This window comes from Canis lupus, chromosome 21 (assembly GCF_048164855.1).
Source record: "Canis lupus baileyi chromosome 21, mCanLup2.hap1, whole genome shotgun sequence".
In the NCBI taxonomy this organism is placed as follows: Eukaryota; Metazoa; Chordata; class Mammalia; order Carnivora; family Canidae; genus Canis; species Canis lupus.
The window spans coordinates 51,742,984-51,760,440 of NC_132858.1; positions in this window are offsets into that span (position 1 = coordinate 51,742,984).

A 17,457-nucleotide genomic window follows, 5' to 3' on the forward strand; every position below is an offset into this window, starting at 1 on the left:
TGTAGTGGATTGATTTGAGTCAGTTGTCTCTCTCTACCTCAGCACTCAACAGTGAAGTATGGTTAATGTCCTGTGGAATGACACATTCTTCAGATAAACTAATATGTTATGTCTTAAAAGGACTATTACTGATTGCTATGTCCTTTCATCTCTGTTTATTTTCTAGAACTCAGATGTGGTACAAACTCAGATGTGCACCTCCCATCTTTGTTTACAAAAATGTCAGAATAGATCTCTGACTGACCTTCAGTCTTTTTCAAAAGAGCTAAACTTTCTTCTTTGCTGGTTAGAAGCTGTAGCAACAGTGCGGCCAGATAGTAGCCAGAGGCCATCTAGCACACCATTTTTCTAATTTATAGACTGATTATAAAATGACCAAGAATTAGATTTCCAGCTACCTTGGCACACTTCTGTTTTGCTTCTAACACACAGAAGTTAAAATCAGTTCTTTATTATCCAAGTAGGATCTGCACAGTGTCTTCCAATGTTAGTCTTTAAATATTTCTATTGCTCACCTTGCTTGTGGATGTTACATTTCAAGGAATTCTAGGCCTCTGTAGTATTATGTGCTACCCTGAAACAAACATTTCCTCTCAATGTATTTCAAGGTCTAAGTATCTTAGTTATTAACTGTCTCTAAGATATGTTTTTCCTCTTAAATTTATCAAAATGGAAATGCACTGAAATGAGTTTAAATTGGTGATTTCATATCTAAACTATATGCTGCAATGTGATCTAAATGAAAGATTCAGAATTCATCTCTAATTCATGCTAGTCTTCCAGAACACTTAAAAATAAATTGGTACCACATCCTTATACTTCTTTCATTTCAATCAAATAAAGTCCTAACCAACCAAGCTGCAAGATTTTCTGATGAATGTTATCTAAACTATATGCAGCTAAACTATTAATAGCACAGTAGCACAGTTTGTAAATACTTGATAATATGTAAAAATAAGAAGTAACGTATATTGTGTGGCATTATTTCTAAAATCAAATTTTTTTTTTGTTTCTATTTTGGTAGAGTGGTAAATAAAACTAGGATCTCTATGCAGAAAATGGGACTTTTAGTATAAATAAGAAATTAAACTATGTAAGTTTGAGGTACAAATGAGGTAATTTTCTTTCTTTTCGGGAGCAATTATTATTTCTTATGTGTCATTTCTTTCTCAAAGATATACCTCGAATCTTGCTCTTCTGTCAAGCTGCGCCTACATCACCTTAGTCTGGGCCACAGCCATTTCTCACCTAGATTACTTCAATAGCCTCCTAAATCTTCTTCACCCTGATTCTTCTCTTGGCTTCCTCATCCAATCAGTCTGGAAACAGATGTCCAAGGGATTTTTATAAAAATAAATCAAATTAAGCCATTATCTGATTAGAATTCGGCAATATATAAGAGACTTGTGCTGCTTTGGTCTGTACAACATCCCTTTCCAGCCCTCATATCTGCCTCTAGCATCAGGTTTCTGTACTCACTTCCAGACTTTTTTCTACACAGTTACTACTTTACAGCAAATATAAATAATGGTCATGTCTATTGTCTTTAAAATATTATTCCAATAAGCACACTTGTAGAAAGAAAGCAGAGAGTGTGAGAAAAGTCTATTTAAAAAAATGAAGAAAGAAAAAAAAAATAAAATAAAAGATGGCTTTGTCAAAACAAGACAAAAGAAATAAACAAAAAACCTTTAAATGAAAGCATATTCTTACAAGAGAAAAGGTAATCAAAATGAAACTCAAAAGACTGCCTGAGCTCCTGCACCATGTTGTCTAGGCTGTTAGAGTGTAATTCTTCTTTGGTTAATTTAAATTAATTAGGTAATAATAAAAGGAGTCAGTACTTAGTGAGTTTTCAGTCCCTGCCGGGCTTGACTACAAAGCTGTGTGTATATTAGCGCATTTTATTCTCTCACCAACCCTAGGAGGGGGACTTATGCTTCTGATTTATCTGGAGTCTCTCAATTTTGAGGCCATCTTTTGTATTCTGTGCTTTGGATCCTGGTGCTGGTATGTTGCAAACTACATTTCCCACAGTCCTGTACCTGTTCACTTTTTGCTGCACTCTGTCAATGTGAGTCCTGGAGGCATAGACGGTTCTTGAGGTTATGAATCTCCACGTTACTTTAACGTTGACTTATTGATTTTTTTTTTCAGTTTTCCAATAATCATGTAAGAAATTTTAAATGTTAGGCTTCTAGTCCTTGAGATACTTCAGGTAGTTTCTGTTAACCATAACCTGACTGCTGTGGTATTAGCCTCATTTCCATTTTACTAATGAGAAAACTCTAGCACAAGAAGGGTAAATGGTTTGCCAAGGGTCATATAATTGGTACTTGAGGTGTTAGGACTAAGACCCAGGGAGTGTGGCTGAAGAGTTAGTTTTCCTAACTCCAAAGTATACTGCAATTTTATATCACATTTATAACCACACTATAGAGCCCTTTAATACACAGATAATGTAAGAAACAGCATGAATAATATACATAAAATTGGACATATGCATATAAATTTCTTCTCATCTGCATCATTAAAAATGAAGTTTTTAAAGACTAGAAAAATCAGGAAATAATTATGACATATTTTAGGCAAAAGATTCAGATTACAAAATAGTATTTATGAGATCATAATATTGTTAAGAGAAAAATATAACTTGCTCATACATAAAAGGGGATTGTGGTGGGTGGTGGGTGGGTGGTGAAAATGGGCAGTAATTATAATTTCACAATATGAGTTTCCTTGAATTATGAGGTAAAGAAAGGTTTTGTGGTTTGGACAAACTGATAACTCAGGTTGACATGATTTCAATTTTTTTCTTTTGTTTTTAATCTAGTGTTTGTTTTTTTCTGTTCAATGTATTAAATGTCTAGCAAAGGGACAATAATGTTTAAAATGATTTCACAATTTTATGACAGAAATCTTGATTTTTATAATTGCTGAGAAAGGAGTACCTAATTTTTTTTTTTTTTTTTTGAGTACCTAAAATTATATACAAGGTTCTCAACTGGGTAAAATGCAGAGAACATTTAAAAATATATAAAATATTAATAATGGAATGTCATTGGAGAAACAATAATAAGCTTTTTTAATATCTTTATATTAGCCTGTATTGTGCATTATTCTGGTGAACAATGAAAATTTCTTTGATTTAACGTTTTTATAGTAATTTTCTAATTGTTTTCATAATTTCAATTCTTTTAAAGAAATTCCTATTTTATTTAATGGTTATTCTTTTAAGAAAAAAGTCTAACTCAGTTTTGAATGTTTTCCTCCAAACATATTTTAGTGCAGGACAGAAATCATATTTTAGTTGTAATGTTTACTCATGCATACTAGGCTTTTTAATTTTATTCTTTTTGAGATTTATTTATTTATTTATATGGGAGAGAGAAAGCAAGAGAGATGGTGCACATGAGTGCAGGTGTGAGTTGGGGGGAAGGGCAGAGGGAGAGCATCATTAAGCAGATTCCTGGGGAGCACAGAGGTAGGGCTGGACCCTGAAGATCATGACCTGAGCAGAAACCAAGAGTGGGATGCTTAACCAACTGAACCACCCAGGCACCCTCATAGTAGGTTGCAAATTGTGTCACTGCGCCCAATTTCAGAAGAACCATGTGTAGGGCTACCAGACTTCTAACAGAACCATCAGAGCAAGAAAACACATCATATTGCCATCCAAATCCCACTGTGCTGAAAGCAAAATCTGCCAGAAGGGTGAGGTGATCTCCCGTCTTGTTTCCTCTCTGCATCATGAGCTCACGCAGAAATAAAATGGGAACTTCATCATCTCAGCTGGGGCTTAGAACCTAAGTGAGAATGTATTCATGCATGAATGGATGATAAATGAATAGAAGGACTTTAGGGTAAAGGGTATAAGGCCCCTAGGTGAATAAATACATGAAAAGACATTCTAGAAAAGATGAATTAATGAATGCTTTCCAGTCATTGTGATTTCTATGATTACATATTTCCTTGTAGAAACAGCATTTGCCTTCCATACAGGACCTTGACTGTAAGGGTTACTCAGCCCCCCAAGAGGTCCCATAGCCTCAGACAACACTTTTCTCTGAATTGTGTATTTCCTTTGGGTTTTCCAGATTACTCCAAATAAGACAACAAATTCAGAAGCCTTTAGAAGAAACTATATAAAAAATAGGTAATGAGGAGATTTATCTACATGTTAAAGCATTTATTTTTAATACAAGTAAGAGAACCTACAAGAGACCAATCATTCAGAGATCACAATTTCTAAAATAACAGGCTATGCATTCAGAGCCTAATGTGCTACCTATCATTTTAATTATAAATTCTGTCAAATAATTTAGGACTGTGTCCCATAACTACAGCATATTTCTGGAAAGAAATGACTTCACAGAACATGCTGTCATGTTGTATGTCCTTTGCAGAAGTGAAAATAAAAAGATAGATGCACATATGGGAATTGTCTCAGTATAAATTAGCAGCAGAGAATAAAATCGAAACAGAATTGAAAACAGCAGGGTAGAATGGTATATTCTAGAGAAACTCTATGCACATGAAGTGTAATAATGTTTCTCTCAATTAATTACAACTTAAAAATTGAAACATGCTTCATTAGGTTAACGGTAAAATTAAAAAAAAATTCCTACATTGACAAAATTAAACTAAAATGTCTTAAAGATGAGGATGAATTTAGGCAATTCATAAAAGTAATATTAAGCATGCCTGAGTAAGTGCCACCTCAAAAAAACAGTAAATCATCAAAATGTTAGCAAATCAGTTAAATTTTTTATATAATGATCGAGTTAATTCAAGTTTTGGTGCTAAATACCATTATAACTATTGCTTCTAGAAAGTTTCCTAATAATTGTAAATAAGCTTCCACTTGCTATTAACTAGAAAAGGAAAGTTTATAGAATCAGAGAATTTGTAAGTAATATATTCATATGACTGAAGTTTATTTACCCAGTGAAATCGTATGCTGTCCTGACAAATTTTAAGTGTGAAGCCGCCTTAGAAATGAATCTTTCTGTTCTGTTAATTTTAAGAAAAAAAAGGGAGAAGTGAGACTTTCATATTCAAGGTCACACAGCCAGAATGTGGCAAAGCTGGAACAAAATCACGGGTCTCTTTACCATTCATTAGAAAACAAATTTGCTAAAAACAAATTGTATGCTTTGTTGTATGCTTTGCTGTGTATTCCTGTGTGTATGTGTGTGTTCCTCTACTACCAGGTATGTTTGGAAGATGGCTCTTACATTTGGCTAGAGTAATATGGGTATGAGTCAAAGCAGAAAAAAATGTAAGAGTAAGTCATTTTTCAGTAATAATAAAAGTGAATTTTGGTTGATCCCTCAGACTCTGGGACCAAACAATCCTTGCTCTTCCTTTTTAATGTTTAACATACCCATCAGAAAAAGGACCTGTTCAATAGAGCTCCATCGGTCACCTCCTTCACTTAAAAAGCATGGTGGAGATAGTCCAAGATGGTGGATGAGTAGGAGGACGAATTCTTCTAGTCCCAGGAATTTGGGTAGATAGCTCTCTAATCATTCTGAACACTTGTGAGCTCAAGGGGAGCTCTAAGAAAAGAATTGCTGCAACTCTACAAATAGAAAAGTGACTGCTTTCTGCAAGGTACAGATAAGTGAATCTCGTTTTTTGATCATTTAATTTTCATTTTTACAGTTACATTCTATCCTATCATTGTATTTAATTTAATTTTGTACAAATATAAATTTTTCTTTTTTTAAATTTTGGAATCTAGTTTTCTAAAAAAGACCACAATATAACAGGATCCAGTGTATTGCTCTGTTCTGATTATATTCTCTTTTAAAAAATATTTTTCATTGTTTTTGGTTTCCTATCTCTTCTGATTCATTTACTGTATATTTCTCTGTTGTCATTGTTGCCATTTTAGTATTTTATTCTTTTATTCATTTATTCTTCTCTGGACAAAATGACAAGACAGAAAAATCATCTCAAAAAAAAGATAACGACAGATAGTAGACTGCCAGGGACTAATCAGTAGGAAAAAAAGATGTCAGAGCTAGAGTTCAGAATAACAATTATAAAGATATTAACTGGGCATGAAAAATAGCGTAGACGCAACAAGAGAATCTCTTTCTGGAGAAATAAAAGAACTAAATTCTAATCAAGATGAAATAAAAAAGTCTATTGATGAGATACAATTAAAAATGGGGGCTCTAACTGCTAGAATAAATGATGTAGAAGAGAGAATCTGTGATACAAAAGACAAAATGATGGAAAATAAAGAAGTTGAGGAAAAAGAGTGATAAACAACTACCGAATCACAAGAGGAGAACTTGAGAGATAATTGCTACCATAAAGCAAAACAATAGTACAATAATTGGGATCACAGAAGAGGAGGGTGGGGGGCAGAGAGTATATTGGAGCAAATGATAGCAAAGAACTTCTCTAATTTGGAAAAGGAAACAGCCATTCAATTCCAAGAGGCACAGAGAATCTCCCTCATAGTCAATAAAAATGGGTCAACATCTTGAAATATAATAGTGAATATTGCAAATCTCAGAGACAAAAAGAACATCCTGAAAGCAGCTTGAGACAACAGGTCCATAACCTACAAGGGTAGAACATTATACTGGCAGCAGCCCTGTCCACAGAGACCTGGCAGGCCAGAAAGGGCTGGCATGATGTATTCAGGGTGCAAAATGAGAAAAATATCCAGCCAAGAAACCTTTATTCAGGAAAGCTGTCATTCAAAATATAAAGAGAGATAAAAAAGTTTCCAGGGCAACCAGAAATAAACAAACAAAAAAAATTGTGATCACTAAACCAGCCCTGCAAGAAATATTAAAATGGAACCTTTAGTTGAAGACTGAGCCCAAAAGTAACATAAACCAGAAATGAACAGACAATATACAGAAACAGTGACTTTGCAGGTAATACAATAGCACTAAATTCAAATCTTTTAGTAGTTACTCTGAATAATATCAGCTAAATGCCCCAATCGAGAGAGTATCAGATTGGATAAAAAAGCAAGACTCATTGATATGCTGCTTGCAAGAGACTTATTTTAGAACCAAGTCACCTCCAGATTGAAAGTGAGGGGTCGGAAAACCATTTATCATGCTAATGGACATCAAAAGAAATCTGGGGTGACAATCCTTATATCAGACAAATTCTATTTTAAACCAAAGACTGTAATAAGAGATGAAGAAGGACCTTATATCATAAATAAAGGATCTTCAACAAGATCTAACAATTGTAAATATTTATGCCCTTAACACGGGAACAACAATTATATAAACCAATTAATGACAAAATTAAAGAAACAGATTGATAATAATACAATAATAGTAGAGGACTTTACTCCTCCCCCCCTCACAGCAATGGACATCATTTAAGGAAACAAGAGCTTTGAATGACAACCTGGACCAGATGGACTTCACAGATATATTCAGAACATTTCATCCAAAAGCAACAGAACTTACATTCTTCTTGAATGCACATAGAATATTCTCCAGAATAGTTCACATACTTGGTCACAAATCAGATCTCACTCAGTACCAAAAGGTTGGGATCATTCTCTGCATATTTTCAGACCACAGTGCTTTGAAACTTGCACTCAATCATAAAAGGAAGAGTTTGGAAGGAACTCAAATACATGGAGGTTAAAGAGCATCCTACAAAGAATGAATGAGTCAACCAGGAAATTAAAGAAGAACTTTAAAAAAATTCATGTAAACAAATGAAAATAAAAACACACTGTTTAAGACCTTTGGAATGCAACAAAAGAGGTCCAAAGAGGAAAGTATATAGCAATACAACCTTCCTCGAGAAACAAGAAAGGTCTCAAATACACAAGTTAACCTTTCACCTAAAGGAGCTGGAGAAAGAACAGCAAATAAAGCCTAAACCCTGCAGGAGAAGAGAATTAATAAAGATTGCAGAAGAACCCAATGAAATAGAAACCAAAAGAAGAGTAGAACGGATCAGCAAGACTAGGACCTGGTTCTTTGAAAGAATTAATAAGATTGATAAACTTCTGGCCAGTCCTATCAAAAAGGAAAGAGAAAAGACCCAAATAAATAAAATCATGAATGAAAAAGGAGAGATTACTTCCAACACCAAATAAACACAATGATAAAAATATTATGAGCAACTATATGCCAACAATTTATGCAATCTGGAAGAAATGGAAATGCAATCTAGAAGCATTCCTAGAGACATATAAACTACCAAAACTGAAATAAGAAGAAATAGAAACCCTGAACAGACCCATCATCAGCAAAGAAATTGAAGCAGTAATCAAAAATCTTAACAAATAAGAGTACAGGCCCAGATGGATTTCCAGGGGGAATTCAACCAAACATTTATAGAAAAATTAATACCTATTCTTCTGAAGCTATTTAAAAAAATAGAAATGGAGGGAAAACTTCCAAAATCATTCTATGAGGCCAGCACTGCCTTGATCCCAAAACCAGACAAAGACTCCATCACAAAGGAGAATTACAGACCAATATCCCTGATGAACATGGATTTCTCACCAAGATACTAGCCAATAGGATCCATCAAAATATTAAAACCAAGCTCAGGATTTATTCCTGAGCTGAAAGGTTGGCTCAACATCCATAAATCAATCAATGTGATACACCACAAGAACCATATGATTCTCTCAGTAGATGCAGGAAGAGCATTTGACAAAGTATGGCATCCTTTCTTGATTAAAACTCTTCACAGTACAAGGATAGAAGGAATATAACTCAATATCATAAAAGCCGTATATGAAAAACCCACAGCAAATATCATTCTCTTAGAGATTTCCCGCTAAGGTCAGGAACACTACAGGGATGTCCAGTCTCACCACTGTTGTTCCACATAGTATTAGAAGTCCTAGCCTCAGCAATCAGACAATAAAAAGAAGTAAAACGCATCTGAACTGGCAAAGAAATTAAATTCTCACACTTCACAGATGACATGATACCTTATGTGGAAAACCCCAAAGAGACCACCCCCAAATAGCTAGAACTCACACAGGAATTCAGCAAGGTGACAGGATATACAGTCAATGCACAGAAATCAGGTGCATTTCTTTACACTAACAATGAGACAGAAGAAAGAGAAATTAGGGAGTTGTTTCCATTTATAATTGGATCAAAAAACATAAGATACCTAGGAAACCAAAGTGGTAAAGAATCTGTACTCAGAAAACTACAGAACACTCATGAAAGAAATTGAGGAAGACACAAAGAAATAGAAATTATGTTCCATGCTCATGGATTGGAAGAACATATGTTGTTAAAATGTCTATGCTACCTAGAGTAATCTATGCATTCAATGCAAGCTATATCAAAATTCCATCAACATTTTTTTTTTTCAAAGAGCTGGAATAAATAATCCTAAAATTTGCATGAAACCAGAAAGAACATCAAATAGTCAGAAGAATGTTAGAAAAGAAAACCAAAGCTGGTGGCATGATAATGCCTGACTTCAAGCTCTATTATAAAATTGTAATCATCCAGACAATATGGTACTGGCACAAAAACAGACACATAGATCAATGGAACAGAATACAGAACCCAGAAATGGACCCTCAACTCTGGTCAACTAATCTTCAGCAAAGCAGGAAAGAATATTCAATGGAAAAAAGACAATCTCTTCAATAAATGGTGGTGGGAAAATTGGACCATTTCCTTATGCCATACCAAAAATAGACTGAAAATGGATGAAAGACTTAAATATTAAACAGGATTCCATGAAAAGAAGAGATCACAGTAAGTGACCTCTGTGACCTTGTGCAGAAACTTCTTGCTAGATACATCTCCAAAGGCAAGGGAAACAAAGGCAAAAATGAACTATTAGGACTCCGTCAAGATAAAAAGCTTCTGCACAGCAAAAGAAATAGTTGACAAAACTAAAAGACAACCAACAGAATGGGAGAAGATACTGCAAATGTCTTATCAGATAAAGGGCTAGTATACAAAGTCTATAAAAAGCTTATCAGACTTAACACACAAAAACAAAGTCAAGAAATGGGCAGAAGACAATGAAGCGTCATTTCTCCAAAGAAGACATACACATAGCCAACGGACACATGAGAAAGTGCTTGACATCAGTTGGCATCGGGGAAATACAAATCAAAACCACAATGAAATATCACCTCATGCCAGTCAGAATGACTAAAACTAAGAAGTCAGGAAACAATAGATGTTGGCAAGAGTGTGGATATAGGGAAACCTGCTTACACTGTTGATGGGAATGTAAGCTGGTGCAGCCACTCTGGAAAACAGTATGGAGCTTCCTCAAAAAGTTGAAAATAGAGATGCCCTATGACCCAGCAATTGCACTGCTAGGTATTTACTGCAAAGATACAAATGTAGTGATCAGGGGATCCCTGGGTGGTGCAGCGGTTTGGCGCCTGCCTTTGGCCCAGGGCGCGATCCTGGAGACCCGGGATCGAATCCCACGTCGGGCTCCCGGTGCATGGAGCCTGCTTCTCCCTCTGCCTGTGTCTCTGCCTCTCTCTCTCTCTCTCTGTGACTATCATGAATAAATAAATAAAATTAAAAAAAAATTAAAAAAAAAAAAACAAAAAAACAAATGTAGTGATCAGAAGGGGAAGCTGCACCCCAATTTTATGAGAGCAATGCCCACCGTAGCCAAACTATGGAAAGAGCCCAGGTGTCCATTGACAGATGAATGGATAAAGATGTTGTATACATGTATACAGTGGAATACTACTATGATATCAAAAACCAAAATTTTGCCATTTGCAACAGTGTGGATGGAACTACAGGGTATTATGCTAAATGAAATAGGTCAATCAGAGAAAGTCTATTATCATGTGATCTCACTCATATGTGGAATTTAATAAATAAAACAGGATTGGAGAGGAAGAGAGGAAAAAATAAAACAAGATGAAATTGGAGAAGAGGACAGACAATAAGAGACTCTCAATCATAAAAAAAAAAAAACAAACAGGGTCACTGGAGGGAAGGAGATGGGGGAATGGGATAACTGGGTGATGGAAATTAAGGAGGGCATGTGAAATAATGAGAATCAGGAATTATATAAGAATGATGCATCAGTAACCTCTATATCTGAAACTGGCAATACATTATATGCTAATTAATTGAATCTAAATTTTAAAAAATTCATAAAAAGAAAAAATAATAATATAATAGTTCCTAGTGAGAAAAACAAACTAAAAAGCATGGTGAATATTTACATGTGAATTGTAAATGCAATATCTAAAATCTTAATTTGGAAATTTCAGAAAGAAAAAAAAGAAATATACCACAATAACATATTCATTCATCTTTTTCAACCTCACTTTTTTTTGTTGTTCTGTTAACAACTCTCCCTTTCGTATTTTACTAAATTCAATAGTTCTGTACATTTAGATTTGGACTCATTCATTTTGCTTGTTATCTTCCACACTTTCATTAATCTTCTATTACCACCTTAATTTTTGAAAATAAACAACTAATTTAATAACTTAATGCTTTGTTAAAGTTGGGTTGTTTCCAAATGACCTTTGCTGTTAATTTATTTATATTTTTTCTCAGGACAAATTTTTCAAAGTTGCATTTGTGTGAAGGGAAATGAACTTTATTACAGGAGTGAAACTATTTCATTTCTTCCCTCAAGGAGCTCTACCAATTTTTATTGCCACAAGTAACTTATAAACATAATATGTAGCTCATGGTTTTTAATTACTGTATCTTATAGAGTTAGGTATTTTACGCTTATAACAACCTTTACCAATATATAGAAATAGTGGCATCTTATTTTTATTCACTTCATTATTCAACAGTGATTTCCAAGAACCTTAAACTAGAAAAGATATTAGGAAATATATAATAAAATATTTCCCTAACTAGTTAGAGATATTTGATAAGATTCTCTGAAATTCCTACTAACATATCTACTGTCGCAGATGAAAATAGGAAAATTGACAACAGTGAAGCAAAGGTCTGCAGTCAAGCTATTGTCAAAATCAGGGAGGAATATCCTCTTACAAAAGGCTGACGTCATTCCCATTAGAAATATACTTTGTAGTGAAACAAGTTTCTCTCTTTGAAATAGAAAGGTATGAGAAAAAATACATCTTTTAAAGTATTATTTATTATGTATTTATTGGAAGGATGCATGTGTTCCAATATACGTGCATTATTGTACACATTAATGAGCTGATAGGAAGTGGGCACTGTGTAACCCCACAGAAATTGGGAAATCCCTACTTTGAGGATCTTGAAAGACCCCTTATACATCTGATACTCATTAACTGTCTCAGCTTGAAAGGAATCCAGCTGTATTGTTTTTTTTTTTTTTTTTTGGATTTAAAAAAAATATAGTTTAAATAGGCCTGCTTTTAAAACTTAATCTTATCTAACAGCTTTGGCATCCATTGTTTCTTTTGCCTGTGAATTATTTCTACTAGTTTAATAATCTATGCCCTTGCATATAACTGTATATTTTATGTTTTTAATTTTTTTAAGATTTTATTTATTTATTCATGAGAGAGAGAGAGGGGTAGAGGGAGAAGCAGGCTCCATGCAGGGAGCCTGATGTGGGGCTCGATCTGGGGACTCCAGGATCATGCCCTGGGCTGAAGGCAGCGCTAAACTGCTGAGCCACTGGGGCTGCCCATGTATTTTATGTTTTATTGGTGGTTTATTTTATTTTATTGTGCTTATATAAATATAATATATTTTTCCTTTGAAACTTGATCTATATTTAGTGTATCTGAATTTTTGATAGTAGGGATAAAGTCAACACAGACATAAGCAATGATGTATGTCTCTTTCTACACATGCCCTTTCTTTTTTATGGTACGTGACATATATCCATCTATTTGTACTGCCATCAGTAGACAATGAGAGAAGTCATTTGTTTTCTACCAATTTTGTTCAGAAATAATACCATCAAATATGTTAATTTTGGTGATGTGGTATGTATCTGAATTTACTCTCATAAATCAGAAAGTACTTAAACCTATAAAAGTCTATTTCTTGTATGTGGAGTCATTGTGAGTTTTGAGTGATATGCAGAACACCTATTCTCGGTATGATGGTACAATTTTTTCCTTTATATCCAAGGTGCTGCCACATTGGCTACAACATGAGGAAAGTACTGGAGAATAACACACTGGAAATTAAATATTTCTCCCGAAGATGACATTCATTTTCCAGTGGCCAATGTAAATAAAATGCTCATAACTAAATTCAAGAAGACTCAGGAATAGAAGATGTGTATGTACCTGGCAAAAAAGAAAATTAAGGAATGTGAATCCAGGAATAAGAAATAAATCAAGATGGATATGTGGTGTTCAGAAATAAGAAATGTAAAAAGTGCATTAACACCAGAGTTGAAATAGCATAAAGGGAATGCATTGCCTGCAATATTTGGTCAAAAGTCAAACAAGAAATTTTAATGTGGGAAAACATACATAACATGAAATTTGCCTTTTTATCTATTATTAGGTGTGCAGTTCACTGGTACTGAATACATTCACAATGTGGTGCTACTATTACCCCGACCCATTTCCAGAACTTTTTCATCTTCCAAAACTAAGTTCTGTACACATTAAACAATGACTCCCCATTAAAATTCCCCAGATCCTATAACTATATTATACTTTCTATATCTATGAATCTGTAGTATCTGTGTGAGGTAGCTCATATAGTTGGAGTTAAATATTTGCTGCCTTGTGTTTGGCTTATTTCACTTAATCTCAATAATATTCCACTATGTGCATTTACGTATGTGTATATGTATCTACGCTTGCGTGTATGTATGTATGTACGTGTGCATACACACACCATATATTTTTTATCCATTGATCTATTGCTGGTTATTTGTATTGCTTTTAACTTTTGGCTGTTTTAAATAATGAAGCTATGAACATTGGTAAACAAACACTTGTCCAAATCCCTGCTTTCAATTTCTATGGGTATGAACCCAATTTCTTCGGGTATGAACCCAGGAATGTATTAGATCATATGGCAGTCCTGATTAATTTTTGAGGAAACATTACACTGTTTTCCAAAAAGGCTGTACCAGTTTTGCATCCCAACCAGCAATGGGCAGTGTTTTCAATTTTTCCATAGCTTTGCCATCACCTGATACTTTCTGTTTTGTTTGCTTGTTGTTGTTGTTGTTGTTGTTTTTATCATATTCACCTTAATGAATGTGAAGTGGTATTACATTGTGGGTTTGATTTACATTTCCCTAATGATTAGTAATGTTGAGCATCTTTTCATACGCTTGTTGTCCGTTTGCATATCTTCTTTGGAGAAACATCTATTTGATTCTCTTACCAATTTTTATACTGGGTTGTTTGGATGTCGTTGAGTTGTTATGAGAAATATTTAACTGTATCTCAAAGTTATCCATTTTAATTGATTGCCAAATACTTACATATGATTAAGTTGATAGGAAAATTTTAGGATGCTTTTCCTAGCATACCATTTCTCCATACCATTTTCTTTTTATTTGTGATATTGTCATCTCTCATGGTTTTTGAGGACATTTGAGAAAACTTTTATTTATTTTATTCTAACATCCACGAGTATTTTATTCTAACATCCATGAGTTTTTGAGATTCAAAAGTATTTGAGGGTCAAAATAGTTAATTACTCTGCTGCTATACAATTTATGATTTCTGGCTTAGTTTATATTATCACCTAGGAAGTGTAGATATGGAGGCGATAAAATGTGTCTCCCTCTTTTCCTTTGCATGTGTTCCATCTTCAAAAAAAAAATAAGATTTTATGTGGATCAATAAAACATAGCTAACTGGTTGCAGTACTGAGATGTGAGCTGTTAAAAATGGCTGAATGAATTTCCATCTGCTTGCAATCACATCTACTACACACCATTGGTTTAGCAACTTTCCTATTAAAGGTCATACTTGACACGAACCAAGAGAAAAATGTTTTGTAAGATTCTCAAGCAACATCACACCGTTGGAGGGTAGTTCTTTGTTTTCAATGTCAATGCCAAGTAACATACTTCCAATGATTATCTATTTTACTGTGACTGTTTTTATCCAGGCATGGCTGGAGAAAGGTTGCTAAGATTAAATCACTAATTCAGGCACTACAGAGCACTGTCACTGGCCCTGGTGCAGAGGTGACCTATGCACAAATAGTCTTTATTGGAACTTACCGTTTTGTGGAGAAGAGAGTCATAAAATAAATGCAAATATGCATGAATAACTCCAAATATTGGTGTATTTTGTGAAGGACATGAACAGGGTAGTCAGGTGTAATTCATATTTAGTGGGGATACTAGCCCAGTCCAGAGATGGAGAAAGTTTTGGGGACAAAATCACATTAGTAAACCTGTAAGATGCAAGCTTGCTTCCTAACGTAGAATAAAATAATAAGATAAATTCCAACTTATTAGGCTCCTTAGTAGATATTGATTGGTAATATCATGACATAAATTACTTAAACCATAATAAATACGAGCAATAGTATCCTTTTGTCTTCCCATATAAATTCTCCCTCCCTCCACCAATAGGAATGCCACAGCATATAAAAGATTTAAAGCATAAATTAATGCATAGTAGAGATGATTGCCCAAGAGGATTTGTTGTTCTTTTTCAAAACCCATTTTTTCCCAAAAGAATGTTGCAACCCAGGACAATTTTGAGAAATGGATTACTAAGTTATGAATGTGATGGGAATCACAATTTTCTAGAAAGTGTTCAGGAAGGGTGCATGGTGGCCCAATGGTTGAGTGTCTGCCTTTGGCTCAGGGTGTGATCCCATAATCCCGGGATGGAGTCCCACATCGGGCTTCCTGCATGGAGCCTGCTTCCCTCTGCCTGTGTCTCCACCTCTCTCTGTGTGTCTCTCATGAATATATAAACAAAATCTTAAAAAAAAAAAAAAGACAGTGCTCAGAAGCCAGTCTGGCCACAGATAATTATAGCCTTTTAAAATATTATTAAATTTTAAAATAATAAAAATTATTATTATTTTTATTATTATAAAAATAAAATATAATAATATTTTATTGGGTGGGTGGCTCGGTGGTTGAGGATCTGCCCTTGGTTCAGTTTGTGACCCCAGGGCCCTGGCATTGAGTCCCGCATCAGAGTCCCCACAAGGACCCTGCTCCTCCCTCTGCCTGTGTCTCTGCCTCCTTCTCTGTGGCTCTCATGAATAAATAAAATATTTAAAAAAATAATAAGTTATTTTTTTGCAAAAGAGATCTACTTCAACGTAAGTATTACATTATCCCAAATTATTGTTTTATTCTTTCTTTTTTTACATTTTGAAATCCCATATATAAAGACAAAGGGCACAAAAAAGCACAAAAATCAATGTATAGCTGAATGATTTCACACAAAGCTAACACCAACATAACCACCCATTGCAAGATTAAAACACTGTCACCTGTCTGAAGCCCCATCATACTTTGACAATCCATGCCCTTGCTACCCTGCAAATATTTTGAGTTTTATTAATCACCCACTGGTATGTCTTTATAATTTTAAACCATTAACAGGTAATCTTGATCCCTAAAGTGTACATTTCTAAATCTTTAAACTTTCAATATAGAATCATACAATATGTATTTTATACGCATCTTCTTTTGCTCAAGATTGTTTTGATAATTTGATTTCATTGTTGTGTATGCTTGTGAATTATTTGTGTTTATTCCTGGAAATAAGTTTTATATATATATATACACACACACACACAATGACTTATTTATCCATTATAATGATGCAAATCTGATTTGTATATAATTTTTTACTGCTGCTGCTGCTCTGCTAATCCTTGTGCTTATCTCTTGGCACACATCTCTCACGCATGAACCACGTTTTGGAGGAATGTCAAACTATCTGCACAGTGCATATACCAATTCACACCCCCACCATGCAATTGCATGAAAGTTCTAAAGGCTCAATACCATCAAAAGCAGCAATGTTTGTTTAGACTTCAAAAATTTAGCCATTTTGATATAAATGTAATGGTATTAATGTGGTTTTAATTCTCATTTCTCTGATGAGTAATGAGAAAGAGGATATGTTTATTTAGCTATTGAAAATTAGATATCATCTTTTTGGTAAAGTGTCTAAGTCTCTTGTACACTTTCATATCCTATTTTCTTCATATGGATTTTCTCCTCTTTGTATATAGAATAAAATATATCGAGTATATGTGGCAATTCTTTCTTTCCTAGTCTATATATTCCTTTGACATTTCAAAATTGTCCTTTCTTTTTACATTTTTAAAAAAAGCTTTATTGATATATAATCATATACCATAAAATCCACCCATTATAAATGTAGCATTCAATGACATTTTAGTGAATTTATAGAGTTGTGTAACTATCACTAAATCCATGTTTGGAACATTTCCGTCACCCACTATGTTTCTTGTGCTCATTTTGTTAATCTCCACACCCACTCAAGCCATAGGCTTACTATTCATTCTAGTCCATAAATTAATCATTTTCCCCCATATTTTATAT